The 17,860-nt window shown below is 43.6% G+C and overlaps 1 protein-coding gene and 1 pseudogene across 2 annotated transcripts in view; both read right to left on the reverse strand.

The window, feature by feature from the left end:
- The window catches only part of LOC148477771 (uncharacterized), a 147,254-nt gene that overhangs the window by 14,000 nt on the left and 115,394 nt on the right, over window positions 1-17,860 (reverse strand). The gene's annotated exons all lie outside the window — the stretch shown is intronic.
- LOC148477772 (5S ribosomal RNA) lies at window positions 17,461-17,579 on the reverse strand (annotated as a pseudogene).

Below are 17,860 nucleotides of genomic sequence, written 5' to 3' on the forward strand. Positions count from 1 at the left end.
TGCTCCCCCCTGAGTAATGCCCCAGTAGTAATGCTGCCCCCCGAGTAATGCCACTCACCAGTAATGCCCCCAGTAGGCCGCTTGCACTTAAAAAAAATATAAAATAAAGCTCATACTTACCTGAAGATAACTTACCCGCTGCTGTCCGCTTGGCTGCTCCTCTGCACTATGGCAGAGACGTCATGACGTCTCTGCCATAGTGCACTGCGTGACCCAGGGGCTGGAGCTCACATGAGCTCAAGCCTCCGACTCCGGCTGCCGCTGCGGGGAGGGAGCCAGGCGCCCGCTGGTTACAGCGGGTGCCTGGTAAATGGAGCCTCCCTGCGGCGCCGGGGTTAGGTTGGCCGGAGGAGGTGGAACTAGTTCCGTCTCCTCCAGTCCTCTTTAATCCCGATGGGTGTGGGGGCCCTTAACATGTGGGAACCCAGGGACGATCGCCCCTGTTGCCACCCTGTTAATCCGTCCCTGTTCTGATCATTTAACTGAAATTGACAGAATACATGTACTAGAGTGAAATTCCACAGGGTGCTCAGTTTATGACTGCGATTACTGCCCCAAGCAGCTTTCACTGGAGTGGGATTACCTATGGGTAGCTCCATTCTTAGCTATGCTCCTACTTCACAAATATACATTGCACCTATATTAATGTGAGTACTACTAATCATGTTCTGTCTACCACCATTATTTTAGGTCTCAGAATATACAGTAATTTTTTTAAAAAAACCTTTCAAATAACACTTTGAGGTCATGCCTAGGAACACCTCATTACTTTACATGGCAAAGCAGTGACTTTTTTTTAAAGTCATACCTGCCAATAAGAAAAGGAGTGGAGAGGGGTGGTAATAGAAGCCAATAAGAAAGGAGAGGAGAGAGGTAGTGACAGAAGCCAATGAGAAAGGAGAAGGGAGGGACAAAGAGTTGATCAGAGAGGGATGGTGGCATAAGCCAATAAGAAAGGAGTGGACAGGGGTAAAGAGCCGATCACAGGGTAGAGAGGGGATGGAATTAAAGAGGTGAGAAGTGAATGTAATCAATCTGACAGGAAAGGGGAGGTGACAGAAGATGATCACAGAGGAGGGAGGGCCGGAGGGGAGGCAATATGGGCAGCTTGAGGGAGCATGGAACTTAGAAATGGATCTCAGATCCTTAACATATTTATTATATAGTGCAAACAAACCGAGAAAAAACTAACAGTTGGACATCATACTGTGCAGCGCCCCATGAATTCCAGTAAACTGGAAGGTGCCCTCTGTCCATTTTGGTGCCCGGAGCTCATGCTCCACTGGAACCACCCTCGCTACTCCCCTGCTAACACCCCCTCCCTGGTGCCTAAACCTAACCTCCCCCTAGTGCCCTAACCTAACCTCCCCTTCACCGCACCCTAATCCTAACCCTCTCTACCCAGTTCCTAACACTAACCCTCCCCCTAGTGCCATACTCTATCCCTGATCCCTAATGCTACTCTCCCCCTGCACTCCGATACTTACCTTCGGGATGCCGACGGTCGGGATTCTGGTGCCAGGATCCCGACCTGACGGGTTTTTGGCGCTGACTACATCCCATTTTATAATATACTATACTGTATGTGGACTTTATGAGCATCAATTTACACTTTTACTTTAGTACATTTGGTGTGCAATGTGTTATTGAAATTAAATTATCCTAATGATTTAAAAACTCCTGGGTAAAACTTTGCAAGTTAAAATAATAATTATGATCTGTTAGTAAAGAATAAATATTTGCTTCAGACATTAAAACAAGCAGCAAAGGTACAAACGAAGGGAAAAAAGGAAAAAAAAAACATAACAATGGTGCCCGAACAGATCTGTTTAAAATAGTGATTCCCACAATTAAAAAGGCAGAGAACCTGTTTTTTTTTGTTTGTTTGTACACAAGGATACCACTTGTACAATGGCGATCCAGAAATGGCTACTTTAAATGTGATTCTCAAAGTACAGTACTAGAGACCAAAATTTGTTTGTTTTAATTTTTTTACACGAGTTATTTAACAGTTTATTTCCAACAAGAGTATTTTGCAGGATTGCCAAGAAGTCACACTGAACAGCAGACTCTATTGTTGAAGAAATGCTGGCTCCTAACCATTCACCAAAAAGTATGATGGTAATACTGTATCACTCCATTTATTAGGGATTTCCCTTTTCAATCCAACCTGCAGTATATCTGCAGTGAAACTTTTGTGTTAATGACACACAACATTACACAAATTCAGCATCCACATGCACAGCCCATGACACCAGTATTTGTAACTGCACAGTGCACATTGGCACATGCACAGTGCATGTTTTAAAGTACTAGATAATTCATAATTAATTGCAGCAAACCCAAATATGAATAATAATATTTTTTATATAAATATACATTTTTCATATTTTTGAAGCAAATGAATGTAAACTGGAAATTCATTTAGTGATGGTAAAATTATTTTACCTATTAAACTGAAATGCATTGTTGGTGTGTTCCAATGTGTTGTGTGAAGATAATGTCACAAACATTAAAAATGTTATGGTTTTTTTAGAATATTCATAGAATACATTTTATGAAGTTTTTTTAGAATAATCATGATTCATACAGGAGCTGGAATTCAGCACCAATGTGAACCATTGCATTAATTACCTTCTGTTGTTTTTCTCAATGCCTGATTGCAACAAAAGGGGGGCTTATACTAGGGGTGTGCACCGGCCACTTTTCGTGTTTTGTGTTTTGGTTTTGGATCTGGATCTTTCTTCGTGTTTTGGATCTGGATTGGTTTTGCCAAAACCACCCTTCCGTGTTTTGGGTTCTGGGTTTTGTGTTTTGGATCTGTATGTTTTTTAAAAAAAGCATAAAAACAGCTAAAATCACAGAATTTGTAGGTTTTTCTGCTCCTATGCTATTATTAACCTCAATAACCTTAATTTCCACTCATTTCCAGTCTATTCTGAACACCTCACATCTCACAATAGTGTTTTTATGTCCAAAAGGTTGCACCGAGGTAGCTGGATGACTATGCTAAGCGACGCGAGTGGGCGGCACAAACACGTGACCCATCTAGGCGTGATACTGCAGTAGCAGACAGGATGGCAGTTTGAAAAACTAGGCCCTAAACTGTACATAATGCAAAGAAAAAAAAGAGGTGCAAGATGGAATTATCCTTGTGCCCTCCCACCCACCCTTATGTTGTATAAACAGGACATGCACACTTTAACAAACCAATCATTTCAGCACCAGGGTCTGCCACACAACTGTGGCTGAAATGATTGGTTCGTTTGGGCCCCCACAAAACAAGCTGGCAATTAATCTGTCCCTGCACAAACTGGCTCTACGGAGGCAAGATGTCATCCTCATCCTCCTCATCCACCGATTCCTCACCCTCTTCAGTGTGTACATCCTCATCCTCGCAAAGTATTAACTCGTCCCCACTTGAATCCACCACCACAGGTCCCTCTGTACGTTCTGGAGGCTGGTCTCCCTGGAAGAGCTGATAATTCATTTTGATGAACATCATCTTCTCCACATTCTGTGGAAGCAACCTCCTACGCCTTTCGCTGACAAGGTTCCCGGCTGCACTAAACACTCTTTCGGAGTACACACTGGAGGGGGGGCAACTCAGGTAAAATAGAGCCAGTTTGTACAGGGGCCTCCAAATTGCCTCTTTTTCCTGCCAGTACAGGTATGGACTGTCTGACATGCCTACTTGGATGCTGTCACCAATGTAATCCTCCATTCTGTCAATGGTGACAGTATCATATGCAGTGACAGTAGACATGTCAGAAATTGTTGCCAGGTCCTTCAGTCCAGACCAGATGTCCAAACTTGGTCCTGCCTGCCCTGCATCACCGCCAGCGGGTTGCTTAGGATACCTACGTTTTTTCCTGGCAGCCCCAGTTGCGGGAGAAAATGAAGAAGGAGCTGTTGACATGTCACGTTCCGCTTCAGCTGACAGTGTGTTCACCAGCAGGTCTTTGCACCTCTGCAGGCTTGTGTCGGCCGGAAAGAGAGACACCACATAGGCTTTAAACCTAGGATCGAGCACGGTGGCCAAAATGTAGTGGTCTGATTTCAACAGATTGACCACCCTGGAATCCTGGCAAAGCGAATGAAGGGCTTCATCCACAAGTCCCACATGCCGAGCGGAATCGCTCCGTCTTAGCTCCTCCTTCACTTTCTCCAGCTGCTTCTGCAAAAGCCTGATGAGGGGAATGACCTGACTCAAGCTGGCAGTGTCTGAACTGACTTCACGTGTGGCAAGTTCGAAGGGCTGGAGAACCTTGCACAACACGGAAATCATTCTCCACTGCGCTTGAGTCAGGTGTATACCCCCTCCTTTGCCTATGTCATAGGTGGATGTATAGGCTTGAATGGCCTTTTGCTGCTCCTCCATCCTCTGAAGCATATAGAGGGTTGAGTTCCACCGCGTCACAACCTCTTGCTTCAGGTGATGGCAGGGCAGGTTCAAGAGTGTTTGCTGGCGCTCCAGTCTTCGGCACGCAGTCGCTGAATGGCGAAAGTGGGCAGAAATTTTTCGGGCCACCCAAAGCGTCTCCTGCACGCCCCTGTCGCTTTTCAGAAAATTCTGCACCACCAAGTTTATTGTGTGAGCAAAACATGGGACGTGCTGGAATTTGCCCAGATGTAATGCCCGCACAATATTGGTGGCATTGTCAGATATCACAAATTCCCAGGAGAGTCTAAGTGGGGTAAGCCACTGTGCGATGATTTCCCTCAGTTTCTCTAAGAGGTTGTCGGCGGTGTGCCTCTTACTGAAACCGGTGATACACAGCATAGCCTGCCTTGGAACGAGCTGGCGTTTCTGAGATGCTGCTACTGGTGACGCTGCTGTTGTTGCTACGTAAGGTGATACATCTACCCAGTGGGCTGTCACAGTCATATAGTCCTTAGTCTGCCCTGTTCCACTTGTCCACATGTCCGTGGTTAAGTGGACACTGGGTACAACCGCATTTTTCAGGACACTGAGGACACTTTTTCTGACGTTTCTGTACAGTCTCGGTATCGCCTGCCTAGTGAAGTGGAATCTAGACGGGATTTGGAACCGGGGACACACTACCTCCATCAATTGTCTAAATCCCACTGCACTAATGGCGGATACCGGACCCACGTTTAACACCAACATAGCAGTCAAGGCCTCAGTTATACGTTTTGCTTTAGGATGACTGCTGTCGTACTTCATCCTCCTCGCTAAGGACTGTTGGAGGGTCAATTGTTTAGTAAAAGTAGTGGTGTTCCTACTTCCTCTCTGGGATGATGAACGACTCCCAGCAGCAGCAGCAGGAGGCGTAGCAATGCAGGATCCTCCGGAGGAATCCCGGATAGGAGAGTCAGTCATGCCAGTGACATGGCCTGCAGGACTACTTCCGATCCTGACTAAGGAGGAAATTGACGAGGAGGGAGTTGACGGTGTGGTTTGCAGGCGCTTGGATACAACAGGACAACGGGATTTAGGTGTCCCTGGACTGCTTACGGTCTTAGCCAAAGTTTCTGAACTTGACAGTACCTTATTATGAATGCGCTGCTGGTGCCGTATAAGGGAGGATGTTCCTAGGTGGTTAACGTCCCTACCCCTACTTATTCCACCTTTACATAAGGTACATATGGCAAGACAGTTGTTGTCCAGATTTGGATAGAAATATTGCCAGACCAAAGAGGTGGAATGTTTGGTCTTCTGCCCAGGCATGACCGTGATGGGCTTTTTCATCTCACGGACAACAACTGTCTCCCCCGGAGCCTGATTTAAACAAACCACATCACCATCAGAATCCTCCTCGCCAACTTCCTCCTCAGCGCCAGCTACACCAGTATCCTCATCCTGTTGTACTTCAACAGTGACATCTTCAATTTGCATATCAGCAAGTGGAATGTGGGTGTTCTTTTCAGCACTTGCAGGGGGCGTGCAAATGGTGGAAAGAGCCACCTCTTCCCGTCCAGTGCTGGGAAGGTCAGGCATCGCAACCGCCACCACACTTGGACTCTCCTTGGGGATTTGTGATATCTTCTTAGAACGCACAGTTCTTCGCTGTGCTTTTGCCAGCTTAACTCGTTTGATTTTTTTAGTGGGAGGAGGGCTTCCATCGTCATGTGAAGCTGAACCACTAGCCATGAACATAGGGAAAGACCTTAGCCGTTCCTTGCCACTCCGTGTCATAAATGGCATATTGGCAAGTTTACGTTTCTCTTCAGATGATTTCAATGTTTTTTTTAAGGTCATTTTCCTGAACTTTGTCATTTGGGATTGTATGTGGCTCTACTATGACATTGGGCATCGGCCTTGGCAGACGACGTTGATGGCATGTTATCGTCTATGTCATGACTAGTGGCAGCAGCTTCAGCACTAAGAGGAAGTGGTTCTTGATCTTTCTCTATTTTATTTTTATCGGAGAAAGTTTGGTCCTCCATTTATGTTATATCGATTTGATATATACGTGCGGCTAAGGCGAACACAAACACAGAAAATATTTTTTTATTTTTGCTGGAGAGTAGTGCACTTTGTGGGTTACACCACCCTTTAAGAAATGAGCCAGCCGGCTCTTTACTTATGGGACACAGGCGCACGCTTGGCGCTGCTCCTTTGTTGATGCACGTGCGGCTACTGCGCACACAATTCACAAACACAGAAAATATATATTTTTTTGGTTTGGACTGGAGTGTACTTTGGGGGTTACAGCACCCTTTAATTGTCAAGCCAGCCGGCCCTTTACTTATGACACAGGCGCACGCTTGGCACTACTTTGTTGATGCACGTGCGGCTACTGCGCACACAATTCACAAACACAGAAAATATATATTTTTTTGGTTTGGAGTGTACTTTGGGGGTTACAGCACCCTTTAACGGTCAAGCCAGCCGGCCCTTTACTTATGACACAGGCGCACGCTTGGCACTACTTTGTTGATGCACGTGCGGCTACTGCGCACACAATTCACAAACACAGAAAATATATATTTTTTTGGTTTGGAGTGTACTTTGGGGGTTACAGCACCCTTTAACGGTCAAGCCAGCCGGCCCTTTACTTATGACACAGGCGCACGCTTGGCACTACTTTGTTGATGCACGTGCGGCTACTGCGCACACAATTCACAAACACAGAAAATATTTTGTTATTTGGTTTGGAGTGTACTTTGGGGGTTACAGCACCCTTTAACGGTCAAGCCAGCCGGCCCTTTACTTATGACACAGGCGCACGCTTGGCACTACTTTGTTGATGCACGTGCGGCTACTGCGCACACAATTCACAAACACAGAAAAAATATTTTGTTATTTGTTTTGGAGTGTACTTTGGGGGTTACAGCACCCTTTAACGGTCAAGCCAGCCGGCCCTTTACTTATGACACAGGCGCACGCTTGGCACTACTTTGTTGATGCACGTGCGGCTACTGCGCACACAATTCACAAACACAGAAAAAATATAATTTTTTTAGCACTTGGGGGGAGCACCCCTGATGGACAGAGCACCCCCTGGACAACACTACAGCACACCTTAATAGGTGAGTTGCTTCTCTTGAATGAAGTTAAAAATTCATATGTGAAAGAAAGAAATGGATAAACATAGTGTGATATCGTAAAAACAAATATTCTGGCAATTTAATGAAATAAAATAGAAACAATAAAAGTAAATGGAATTCACTTGTGCCAAGATGCACAAAGTAACCACTGGTGGCAATAAAATAGCATACAATAAATATATTCAATACTGGGTGGGGTACAACGAATAATACTGATGTAAAAAAAGGTCCAGCTAAATAGTCTGGGTACTCAGTACCATGTGGCCTCCCATGATCACGTGATGTGCACGCAGAAGGATCCCAGTTCCAATCTGCGTGTTTCACTGATGTGAGTCTGTGAAGTCCAAGAGTTGTAGAATAGCAGCATTCAGTAGGTCCCATGCATTTCGAGCAATCTTGCTCTTCCGCAGGGATACTGGTGCTGCTAGATGCGTGGGTTTATATAGGTTGTCAGGATCATGTGGCCAGAACCGGAAGTCATGCGGCGCTTATCTTTCCATTATTCTGACTGCGCTGGGAGTGAGCATAATGTTAGCTAGTAATTGTAGAAAGTTGAAAAAAAATGGTGACTGCCATGTGCTTTTCCCCTTAATAATAAGGCATTGAGTCAAGTGCTTGTTTCCAAAGGGGTTATGAATTACTAGCCACATTATGATAATATTGGGAAGTTTTGTATAATGTGATATACTATCATAGATATAATCCTAGGCATTAATTGGTGTAATCGATTGAATAGTTCAAATAGGTTTGTTATAAATAATAACTGTGGGGACTGGAGTCTGCAGTTTGTTAAAATGGCCAACAACATGTGGAATGAGCAAAGGATCTATGCTGTCTCCCATCCCTAGGGGCAGGCTGGACCAGGCGGCAAGGTGCCACCTGCCCCTCAGGCTGGTACAATTGTGCAGCACTATGACCGGCACTTCACTCTGTATGGGATGGCTGAGCCAGTCCCATGCTTCCCCCTCTGGGCTGGCTCACACTGCTGCTGGCCTGGATTATGGCTACCATGATCGCAGCTCATCTGACCTCTGATCGGGAAGCGATCAGAGTCCGCTCATTCTATAGTTAAGATAAAATATATGGCTGCGGGAGGGCTGCTGCGCATGCCTAGCTGCAGCTTCTCCCATGGCCTTTACCCCATGTCGAGAGCTCTGGCAACACGTGATCCCCTCCCACCAATTTCTCCTTCCCATTCATCTCCTCCTTCCTTTTCTTTGAATCCTCTGAGAGTCAGGGTGGTGTGCAAGTCCCTGGCTCCCTTTATCGATCCTGACTGCTCCGCCTCCTGAGTCCTGCCTGTGCAACAAGAAAAAATGTGCAGAGAGGAGTGCCTGCCCTAACCAGTTAGCCCAGCATAAAGTAAGTTAAAAGAGTACTTAAAATATATAGATGGGTGATGGGCAAAAAACATATATGGGAGGTGATGAGTCTAAAATATATAAGAGAAGGAAGGTAATAGGTATAAAGAATATAAGGGTAGGGAGGGATGAGTTTAAAATATATAGCGGGATGATGGGCAAAAAACATATGTAGGAGGTGGTGAGTCTAAAATATATAAGGGTAGGGAGATGATAGGTATAAAATATATAGAGGGAGATGGGCAAAAAACATGTGGGAGGTGGTGTGTATAAAATATATAAGGGAATGGTGATGATAGGTATAAAATATATAAGGGAAGGAAGATAATAGGTATAAAATATATAAGGGATGGGAGATGATAGGTATAAAAAATATAACCAAAGGGAGATGATAGGTATAAAATATATAAGGGAAGGGAGATGATAGGTATAAAATATATAAAGGAAGGGAGATGATAGGTATAAAATATATAAGGGATGGGAGATGATAGGTATAAATATATAACCAAAGGGAGATGATAGGTATAAAATATATAAGGGAAGGGAGATGATAGGTATAAAATATATAAGGGATGGGAGATGATAGGTATAAATATATAAGGCCCTGGGTAAGCTGGTGGCAATATATAAATAAAAGAAGAATGTTTTGTGTAAAGTGTAATTCCACTTATCGGGGGCAAAGTACATTTCTTGCCAAGGGTAAACTTGGAACGTATTTAAATTTATAACTTGATCACAATGACATTTCATTGTGAGTAAGTTATGAGAAAAAAATAAATTATTAAGAAAAAAAGGGACTTCCTCTAACTCAGTGTTTCCCAACCTCGGTCCTCAAGGTACACCAGGTTTTTGCGATATCCATGCTTGAGCATAGATGGTTAAATCAAAATTACTGAGCCACTTCTAATTAAGAAACATATGCTCATGTATGCTATCCTTGCCTGGACTGTTAGTGTGTTCTAATTACTTAACATACCTTGCTGCTGTTACTGACACCTACAGACAGGCACACCACTGCCTGCAGGCAGGAGGCAGACAGAAGATACTCCCCGGCCACAATTAGGGCAGTCGACCAGCAGTCTGTCTGCCTGGCAGTTAGCTATGTCCTGTCCACACTCCGACACTCCTGTTTTTTTATTTATTTATCCTTAAGATAAGGGTGTTGAAAAAAATGTGAAAAAGTCAACCAAGTTTGCTTTTTTGTTTTGCTGCTGTAGTTCATAAAGGGTCTCAGAGGAACCTGTATAAAGGAGTATTGGCTGCGCCTGTCCTATTACAGGTGACATATGATGTGAAGTGATGTTTTCCATCTGTGCATGCATCTGAGTTCCACCGTACATAGATCCCGATGGTGTTAACACAGAGTTGCAGTACAGACAGACGCATGAAGAAGTGTATTAGAAATGTGTTGGGCATTTCTGGATGATTACAGATGGTTGGCTAAATGGATGCAGTGTAATATGGGTGTGTTATTGGAGTCAGGGCCGCAACTGGGGGGGGGGGCTAGAGGTGAACGTGCACCGGGTGCCGGAATGCAGGTGGTGAAAAAGGGTTGACTCAGCCCCTGCCCATCCCACGCAGTCTTGTAATGTGCAGTGACTTGGGGGCTGCAGATTCCATGCAGACGGCTCCATCCACATGGGCTCTGCAGAAAAATGCCATCCAAAAATGGCCGCCGCCAAGGAGAAGACAGATGCTAGAAGTCCTACTGCACCTCTATTGTGTGTTAGGCTAGCGCAATGCACAAAGCGTTCCCAGAAGTGCCAGGAACGCTGGCGCTGCTGGGAGAAGATGCAGAAGGCTGCATCTTCTCCCATGAAACCCCCTGGCAAATAGCATAAACCCCATGGAAATGAGCATGAAACCCCCTGGCAACGAGCATGAAACCCCATGACAATGAGCATGAACCCCATGAAAATGAACATAAAACCACCTGGAAACGAGCATGAAACCCCTGGCAACGAGCATGAAACCACCTGGCAATGAGCATGAAACCCCCTGGCTATGAGTATGAAACCACCTGTCAACAAGCATGAAACCCCCTGACAATGAGCATGAAACCTCCTGGTAATGAGCATGAAACCCCTTGACAACGAGCATGAAACCCCTTGACAATGAGCATGAAACCCCCGACAACGAGCATGAAAGCCCCGACAACGAGCATGAAACCCCCGACAGTGAGCATGGAACCCCTGGTAATGAGCATAAAACCCCTGAGCAGGTAATTTGAAAGTAATTAGAAGCCTTACTGTGGGGCATAAAATGGTGTCGGGCAAATATGTAAGTGGCACTTTGGTAATAGGCATTACAGTGTGTGGCATAATGTGTAATGGGCATTATGGTGTGTGGAATAATGTAAGTCACTATACCAGGGATGTCTAGTGCACTGTCTTATGGAGGAGCAAGGACAAAATCCAGGTACAGGAAGGAAGGAGGCGCAAAATGACTGCCTTGCACCGGTTGACAGAAATCCTAGTTTCAGCCCTGTTGGAGTGACACAGGTGTGTTGCTGAAAGTGATTGCATATTGAGATGTGTAATAGCTCACATTGGAAGCCATACTCAGGTTGATGATCTGCACCTATAATAGGGCAGGTGTAAGTTTTGATGGTGCGACCGATGGTGGTATCTAAAGAAAGACTAAGCGGTACTGCGTTGTCTGTAGATGCTGAAATTGGAGATGGCGTTACCTTAAAGGCGCCAAGCACCACAATGTACTAGTAGAAAAGCCAGGGCCACTTGCTTGTGTTTGACCCCCAGGCTAAAAGTTAACAGCCAGCCCTTGCCCATCCACCTTACATTTCTCTGAATATCTGTATATACACAAACACACATACACACAGCTATCCCCCCTTAAGTTTTGATAAAAAATTAGCGCCATTATTAAGATGTGTAAAATGTTAAGAAAATATTATTAATGTGGCACCTGTAAAGAAAAACTTATGATGTGTTAATATAAACATATGTTTATAGCTTCTCTTTGAGTAATTGCTTATTGGATTCCAAAACACAGTCACTGTTGTCCCGTTGTTGTAAAACCCTGACTTTCCCTACCTTTCCAGTCTCTGCCTTCCCGATGCCTGATAATATTGGACCTAAGTTTGATCAGAACTAATTTGTCAAAATATATTGATTCCATTTTACAAAATTTAGGGCCTGATTCAGACCCACTCGCGAGCGGCTGTCCGCTCGCAAGTGGGTCGATGTTATGGACTGAGCATGCGCACGACGGAGGGAGCTCCGTCGTGCGCATGCGCCAGACGCGACGAGCGAAGGAATGTCCTTCGCTCGTTGTGTCCGATCAAAGGGGGCGTGCTGTCAATGTTGATTGACAGCACGCCCCCTTTGGTAGGCGTTCCGGGGGCGTGCCTCCCTGACGGGGGCGTTCCCACGGGAACGCCTCCCGTCAAAAGCCGGCCCACTGACATCACTAGTGATGTCAGTGGGAGTGATTTTGGCTCTGATAGAGCCAAAATCACTCAGGAGCTTGGGGTTGAAAACCTCAACCGCAGGCTCCGGCTCGCAATTTCGATGGTCGAGATGGTCACGACCATCGCGGCCATCAAAATGCACGCTCGTATAGCCTGTGGGTGGTGACCCACAGCTATACGAGCGTCCAAGAGGACGCTCCATTTTAAGGTAGGAGGGCCTTAGGCCCTCATTCAGAGCCGTACGCTCTGAGCAGAGCGCATGCTCTGAATGAGGGCCGGCCTCCATGAAAATGGAGCGTCCTTCTGGACGCTCATATAGCTGTGGGTAACCACCCACAGGCTATACGAGCGTGCATTTTGATGGCCGCGATGGTCGAGACCATCGCGACCATCGAAATTGCGAGCCGGAGCCTGCGGTTGAGGTTTTCAACCGCAAGCTCCGGAGTGATTTTGGCTCTATCAGGGCCAAAATCACTCCCACTGACATCACTAGTGATGTCAATGGGCCGGCTTCTGACGGGAGGCGTTCCCGTGGGAACGCCCCCGTCAGGGAGGCACGCCCCCGACACGCCTACCAAAGGGGGCGTGCTGTCAATCAACATTGACAGCACGCCCCCTTTGATCGGACACAACGAGCGAAGAACTTTCCTTCGCTCGTCGCGTCTGGCGCATGCGCACGACGGAGCTCCCTCCGTCGTGCGCATGCTCAGTCCAGAACATCGACCCACTTGCGAGCGGACAGCCGCTCGCGAGTGGGTCAGAAGCAGGCCCTTAGTTTCTTAGCAAAGAAGTTACCTCAAATACACCATAAGCATAAGCATACTACAATATTGGAGAAGTAATCTAATATGAAATTTATTGGTGATAAAATCTACTAAAAGGAAACTTTGGATTTAATAACGATTAGGTAGGTTTATAAAGTTATAAAATTTGTATACTTTACTTAAAAAATATATACAAAAATGTAAATACGTGTATCAATTCGTTAAAACTGTATCTGAAGTGCAAACACCTAATACTGGTATACAAAACACATGAAATTACCACATGACAACATATATCACGTTAACATAAAAAATGCAACATTGGTACAACATATAAAATCTAGAAACGTATGAATAACTTTTGTGTATACTGGAATAACCCCACTTGTAATAATGTCTGTCGGGGATAATGTCCTTATGTATAAATATCAAAAATATCTGGTGGTGATACACTGAGTGCGTTTTACTCACCCCAGTAAAGGTGTCTTTATGATTTGCTCCCAATGGTAGTATTTAGAAGAAAGGGACACAGGACCTCATTCAGAGTCGGTCGAAGCGGCCGCACGGTCGTACGGGAAAAGGGGCCGGATATGCAAATGATGCACTCGCATGTTGCGTCCCTAAGATCGGATCGGCAGCTGGTCGACCAAGGGGAGGAATCAGCCGGAAGACAAAAAATACGCCCCCTTCTCGTACGCATTACACGTCATCTCTGGGCATATAAGGATTAATCGAGACCATCGGAAATGGTCGTAGAGCTTAAGGTTGACCATACCCTCTCTTAAGCTCTACGATAATGTCAGTGTAAAAACCTCCCATGTCACGTGTGCCATGACACTACTTTGTTAATTATGCACTCCCATAAAACGCCGTTCACATAATTAGGCATGCCTGCGTTCGGATCTCCACTCCCCCGTTTTCAAGCACCTTCCCCTGTTACCACCCACAAGCAGTTCAATCTGTCACTCAAACTACCGACCTGGCTGTGCTCAAGGAGAGAGAAATTTCTGATCTTAGTGGCTAGTTTGCGCACGTGCATTGCGAACTTTACACATGCGCAGTTTAGCGAACATCGATGGCATACGACCGTGCGGCTGCTTCGACCGACTCTGAATGAGGTCCAGTGTGTGGTCAGGTGCTCAATATCATGCCTCTGAAGGCTGGTCAACCTTAGTTCCCTTGGTTTCCAGGTTCTGTATGGCTACTGATGTACAGGCGCTGTGGTCACGCAGGTGTATTCAGTAAGCTGGGTGTGCATGATCTGCTATGGTGGTATGTGGAAGGGTCTGCCAGCAGACTTACCAGTGTCTCCATCTCCTGCGCATAACAGTTTATGGCGGTAGATGCGGAATCTATATGTTCCACTTGCTTCAATGTTTCACCTGATCACAGGCTTCTTCAGGAATGTAGAGTTGAACAAACCTTCTCTCCTGTACCGTCCAAATAAAACGGTCAGCGGCTATGAGTCCTTGCAGAGTCAATTCCACCCTTATGGTGCTGGTGTGGGGTTTTATCCACCCTGCCTTGTGTTAGGGAGAGTTATGCTCACCTAGCTGTTTATGGGGGTAGTGCATAGTCCTGCATTGATGGTTATATAAAATGGCATTGAATGAAACACAGTTATGTGACAAAAGACTACATATAAGACTGATCTCAGCAAAACATAAATATGTAAATTAATGCAAAAAAGGGGGGTTATTAAGAGAATAGTGGGTTTATAAAAGAATGTAGGAACATTACATACATGAATGATGGTAATGATGAAAGAATCAAGTAGTAGAAATGGTACTAATAATACTTGGGAAAAATGAGAGTTAAGAGTGTACAAAAAGTACACTCTTAACTCTCACTGTTCCCAAGTGTTACTACATCAACAAAACAAAATGAATAAATAATTTACAACAACAACCAGCATAGTTAATGTAACATTTCTTGATTTGGAGATTTATGTTAAAGAAAACGAGCTTCAGTCCAGAACACACATAAAAAAAGACAACAGAAATAACGTGCGACCAGTATCAAGCAATCATCACAGGAACTGGATTAAAAACATAACGGGAGACCAGTTTAGATGAGTAAAACTAAACTGCACGGAAGATTCAGTTTACTGTCTACAAAGTGGAGAGGTAAAAACTAATTTTAACAATAAGGGATACTAACCTAGTACTCTGGAAACTCAATTAAAAAAGTGGAACAATTGGAAGGAAAGGATCTAATCACATAGAAACAAAAGAACAAAGATGAAAAAATGGACCTCTCATTCATAACACAATGAAACAGCAATAGCAATGCCATAGAAAACCTCATGAGAAAACATTGGCACATTCTGAAGTTAGATACAGAACTGAACTTTATACTACCACAAAATCCTCATTATCTACCAGAAAATGAGGAATATGAAACAGGAATTAGTGAAAAGATTTATTCCTTTAGAAGAAAAAACTTGCTCTCTAAATAAAGGATATCATTATTGTCTTAAATGTGCAGCCTGTAAAAACTTAAAGAACAATACCACAAAACCATTACAGGAATTTAAGTCCAACCGCACTGGAAAAACATACTTCATTAAAGAATTCTTATCATGTGAAAGTGAAGAAGGAATATATTTGCTTAGTACACAATATTTAAATATTTCAATATATACATAAAAAAAACACTTAATAATTCATATATAGTGTTTCTTAGTTGAATCAATCATGAACACAAGCTCATAAATAAGTGCAAATATAAGTGCATAAAGTGCTGAGTGAATAAATCCGTAAATAATTATATGCTGGCCTCCAACCATTAATAACTAATTAAAAAAAAAGTGGATATGTGTGCTTAAAAGTTGTTTAGTAATTAAATAATAAACCCAAGGAAGTACCTTAACTAAAATAAAAGGTAATACATAATTGATAAAAAATATATATAATTTAATTCACAGACATGACACCTAAAGTAATAAAAAACATAAACGAAGTACATAAGAATATATAACAAGGTAATAATGGTTCTAGAGATAAAAAAGAGGAGGGAACTGCAATATGCTTATCTTAGGTAAGACAAATTGAAGAGTTCATGGAGATGAATTGTAGTCAGCTTCCCAACGCTTTTCGTCAACCTATGACTTCATCAAGGGGATACCTAGCTGTTAATGCCCTCCGGCTTATAAACCCCACTAATAGGGACAATTGGCACTTATTATGACCTAACTTCCTGTAAGTGACTTTGATCATTATTATTGCTTGCATATTAAAATGAATACATATGATCTATAATAACATTATGTCCATCAGTCCTGAAAGATTGTCAATTGATAGTTTGGAATTGTCAAATACAATAAATAAACTAATAGAATAGCGATGTCAACGGGCTAACATCATTTCTGCCCTGGATCTGAGTCTGAAAGTTCAGCCACTTCTGCCCTGACATACAGTCCTCATCATAGCGTGACACGTCCAGTCACGCTGATTACACTGTAGAAGTACGTACACCCGTATTCAGTGTTGGCATTTCTGCTCCTGGTCTCCAGTGCTTCCACCCATCCTGGCTTCTATCCTTCTACTCCTGCGCATGCGTGGTGCCTCCTGGCGGCGGCCATTTTTATGGATTCTATTGAAACAGATACGCTGTCTTGTAATGGTGGCCATCTTTATGGATCCTTACTAACAGTTTGTCCAGCACACGGTCGCCATATTTGAATCTCCGGGTCTCATGTAGCAACCTATGCAACTCCGGGCATTGTAATTAAAGAGTAAATGTTCAATAAAATCCATCTCTAAAAGAAAAATAAGGATTAGGATATTAATAAGCAACTATCCTAGTAAAAGAAATACCATTATTGTCTTTCAACTATATAGACACATAGGCAGCTTATACATTTTTATGGCTAATCAATGAAACAAAGTTGACACACACATGTATTACTAAATATGTATATGTGTATATGTATAAATGTATACATCAGGATAATCCACAGTTATAAGACTGATTGTACCAAAAGGATATTTTTCATACAAAAAAAGGGGGGTACTAACTAATCAAAAAATATATTTATATATTCACGCAGTTTCATAAAAAGGCATAGTGACCACAGCAGATGTCCTGAATCATAATATTTAAAACACACAAAAACCCAATATTATACTGTATAAAAAACTATATAAGAATATATATATATAAATAAGATTATCTTAAGAGCAGTATAAAACTCATGAGATTATCATTCTTCCACTTCAAAAATTATCCAAGCATGTATGAGATGTGGCCTTTCTAAGTCCTTCAATTTAATGAATGTCTCGTTCTATAACCATTTTCCTTATTCTTGGAACGACGCTCTTCCTTCATATCTTCATTCCAAATTTTACCATGGGATTCAAGGGATTATGCTTAACTGTGCACTTACTTGTCACTACAGTACCCGGTATTCCCTGGAGGTCTCCCATCCAAGTACTAACCGGGCCCATTTGGACTTAACTTCCAAGAGCAGACGAGATTGGGTGTATGGAAAATGGTTTGACTGTAGGAAAGTAGCTCATACAGTAGCATGTCCCATATCCCATGGACACTAAGTCGGAGTCAACAATCTTTTTATATAAAAGGTGCAATTTCATAGTTATCGTTGAATCCGAGTGGCGCCAATGTTCTCAATTCAAAAATCCAATACATCTCCCTTTTAGATAACTTTTATGCCAAATCTCCTCCTCTCTCTCCCAAGAGCACCCGTTCAATAGGTTTAAATGTGAGGTCCTCTGGGTTAGACTTATGGTGAAGTACTAAATGTTTCACCACAGCATGACCCTCCAGTT

Source organism: Taudactylus pleione, unplaced genomic scaffold, assembly GCF_031769625.1.
Source record: "Taudactylus pleione unplaced genomic scaffold, aTauple2 ptg000690l, whole genome shotgun sequence".
NCBI lineage: Eukaryota > Metazoa > Chordata > Amphibia > Anura > Myobatrachidae > Taudactylus > Taudactylus pleione.